Source organism: Nanorana parkeri, unplaced genomic scaffold (assembly GCF_000935625.1).
Source record: "Nanorana parkeri isolate BGI_ZX_2015 unplaced genomic scaffold, ASM93562v1 scaffold943, whole genome shotgun sequence".
NCBI classification, from domain to species: domain Eukaryota; kingdom Metazoa; phylum Chordata; class Amphibia; order Anura; family Dicroglossidae; genus Nanorana; species Nanorana parkeri.
In genome coordinates, this window is record NW_017307211.1 from 506,527 (window position 1) to 509,646 (window position 3,120).

The window sequence follows — 3,120 nt, forward strand, 5'->3', positions numbered from 1 at the left end:
TAAATGTACCCATTGTTGCCATCAAATGTGCCAAGTACACTTCACACACTACTAACTACCAGTAGTAGTATTTCTGTTGTAAACTACTGAGCTGCAGATTTGAAAACCAGCCTGGCTTTTTTTAATATAAATGTGGAAGGAGCAACGCACAGAGTACATACACATGAACTGACTTCAGTAAAGTGGATTCTGGTTGGTCGCTATGAGCTACGACACTTAGAACTTTGACTCTTGCAGTAGTTATTAAACAAAAGGTGATAGAGCATTAGAATTCTAAACCAAAGCAATGGATCTGAACCCGTTATGACAGCGTAACGCATGTATGTGGCAGCATTGCAGGGCGGCAGGCATTAACACCCAGCTGCCATATATATGGATTGCTGTAATGTTCCAGGTTACACTCATCCCCAATGATGAACTGTGACCAAGCTGTCACCGACAACTCACAGCCAACTACTGATGATCAGGACCTGGTAGGACAGGTTCCCCATAATGTCATCACTGTGCAGCCAATCACAATGAACAATTGCACAGGAGCCCCTCCTACCGGCCTGAAGCTGCTGTCGGTAGCAAGGGGTTAAATTACTATAACAGTATATGTAGGAGCCGACAACAATCAAATTCAGGGGAATTTATCAAAGCTGGAGCAGCCAAATGTTGGAGCAGCTGTCCATGGCAACCAATCAGCTTCTCTCTTTCATTTTCGAATCTTTACTGTACAAACTGAAGAGAGAAGCTGATTGGTTGCTCTGGGCAACTGATCCAGAATGTCTGCTCTAGTTTTGATAAATTCCCCCAATTGTCTGTTGCAACGACGGGGGCCCCATTCCCCCCACTTACACCGACAACGGGGGCCCCATTCCCCCCACTGACACCGACAACGGGGGCCCCATTCCCCCCACTGACACCGACAACGGGGGCCCCATTCCCCCCCACTGACACCGACGATGGGGCCCCATTCCTCCGCACTGACACCAAGGATGTGGAACTCCAAGGGCCACAGAACAAGTGCCAACACACCGCCCTTGGGTGACACCATTAGAGCCGGGCCCCCCAGGAAGAGGAGGTGCAGCAGGTCCCCCCCTCCCTCTGATCAGTCTGTGGTACCCAGACATGATGGTCCCCGGCTGCACATACTTTCACAGGGCTGGAGGAGTTTTGCAAGAAGCGCTGAGGCTTGGGATAAACACGTCTCTTGTTCCAGCAGCTGATCCCCCTCCTTCCTCCTCCTCCTCACCTTCTCCGGGATGTTGTTGTCAGCTTTGTTTTGGAACAGCTGCTTCCTGCAGATACAGTCCGGTCGGAGCAGACAGCCCGGGACCATCAATGGGAATCCGCGCTGCCAGCACACATGTGCGATCTCCGCAGCGCTGCTGTATGCTGGGTTTAAAGGGACTGGGAGGGGGAGGGGTGCATAGGACTGCATGGGCATGACTAGGATCGCCGGGGATAAGGCCGACATCGGCTCCTGTGTGTGCCCCGACCGATCTGTACTGCCAGCAATAAGGAGCGAAGACTACTCACTCAGTCACATCACAGGCTCCCGGGATGATGGGTGTAGTGGTCCATGTGTCCGGACTCTCCGGTATCCGCTCAGCCTCCTCCGTACTCCCGGCACCCCCCTCCCACCCTGTGACCCCCGGTCTGCTGCTCTGCTCTCCTCGTCTGCCTAGGCCCCGCCCACCTCACCGGCGTCACGTGACAGCCCTGTGCATGCCACCCAGAGACGGAGAACCTATTGGAATCATAAGTTCAGCTGGCAGAGTGAATGTATGCAGAGCCGGGAGACCCGTCCCCACTAATGTACACAGCAGACATGTCTAATGTTATGTACGATGGGGAGGGGGGAGGCTAGAGATATGAGCATGACAAGTGATCACAGCTTTATACATTCCGCACTCAGCTTCCCTCTACACACTGTGCTATACATTCCACACTCAGCTCTATACACTGTGCTATACATTCCACACTCAGCTCTATTCACTGTGCACGGTACCATTCCATACTCATCTCCAATCTACACACTGTGTTATACATTCCATACTCATCTCCACTCTACACACTGTGCTATACATTCCACACTCAGCTCTATACACTGTGCTATACATTCCACACTCGGCTCTATACACTGTGCTATACATTCCGCACTCAGCTCTATACACTGTGCTATACATTCCACACTCAGCTCTATACACCGTGCTATACATTCCACACTCCTTCTAGCGCTGGTGCCGGCCTCTGATCCGCGGTGTCTGTCCGGCGTGCGCGCTCCTGGCTGCCCAGCTGCGTCCATTCAGCTTCTGTGCCACTCTCCTCCTCTCCCCTCCAACGCTCTGTACTGCACATGTGCCCGCCCAAACGTCCTCCTTCACAGCGTTCGGGAGCCGGGACTTCTGCAGCGGGAGCAAGAGGCGCGGACACAGGTAAGTTTGTTGGTATCTGCCAACTTTTTTTAAAAAACTTTTGGGGCTTACTAGCACTAGATATATCCCCAAAACAGACTTTAATTCTACTTTAGCCCTTGCACTGTGAGAGTTATTAATCATTTCCCCCCGGTGTTCTTATGTAAGAATAGAGTGAATAGGAAACATCCACTTTATGGCTACTAGATGGCACTATGGATTATAGGAAATAAATACATATTAGTAACGAGATATAATTCAGAAGAACACTGGAGAGAATGAGCATATCAGTGTAACCACTGCGGTCCTCGTAGTATCAATGGTTACACTTATATCCTCATTCCTTCCAGCAGTCTCTGGAATTGCAACGTTCTATCTGGCTAATTACATGCATTGATTTGCTATTATCTGCAGCTCCATCTAGTGGTAATAACTGGTATTTTCCCAGTTCATATTGATCTTTATGAATCAACCTATTGAAGAGCATTCGACCAGAAGAGAAATGACACTTAGAACACTTGTTTTGGCCCGTTCTCAGCTGGTTAACTCGCACACTACAAATGTAAATGCAGTTTCACAGAACAAATAAACTATGCAAAATCCCCACCCATCACACATACAGTATATAGCCTACAGATGTGCTGGGGATGCACACTGGGACGGACAGTCCCTTCCTCTTAGCACACAGTTTGAGGAGCTTGCTGCAATCTCTACAGTT

At 49.9% G+C, this 3,120-nt stretch overlaps 1 protein-coding gene across 1 annotated transcript in view; it reads right to left on the minus strand.

Annotated features, from left to right (window-relative positions):
- The window catches only part of SLC7A6 (solute carrier family 7 member 6), a 36,300-nt gene extending 34,728 nt beyond the window's left edge, over positions 1–1,572 (minus strand). Inside the window, exon 1 of the mRNA XM_018566371.1 lies at positions 1,525–1,572. The gene's annotated coding sequence lies outside the window, so the exon portion shown is untranslated. The remainder of the gene's footprint in view (positions 1–1,524) is intronic.
- Between the last annotated feature and the right edge of the window lie 1,548 nt (positions 1,573–3,120).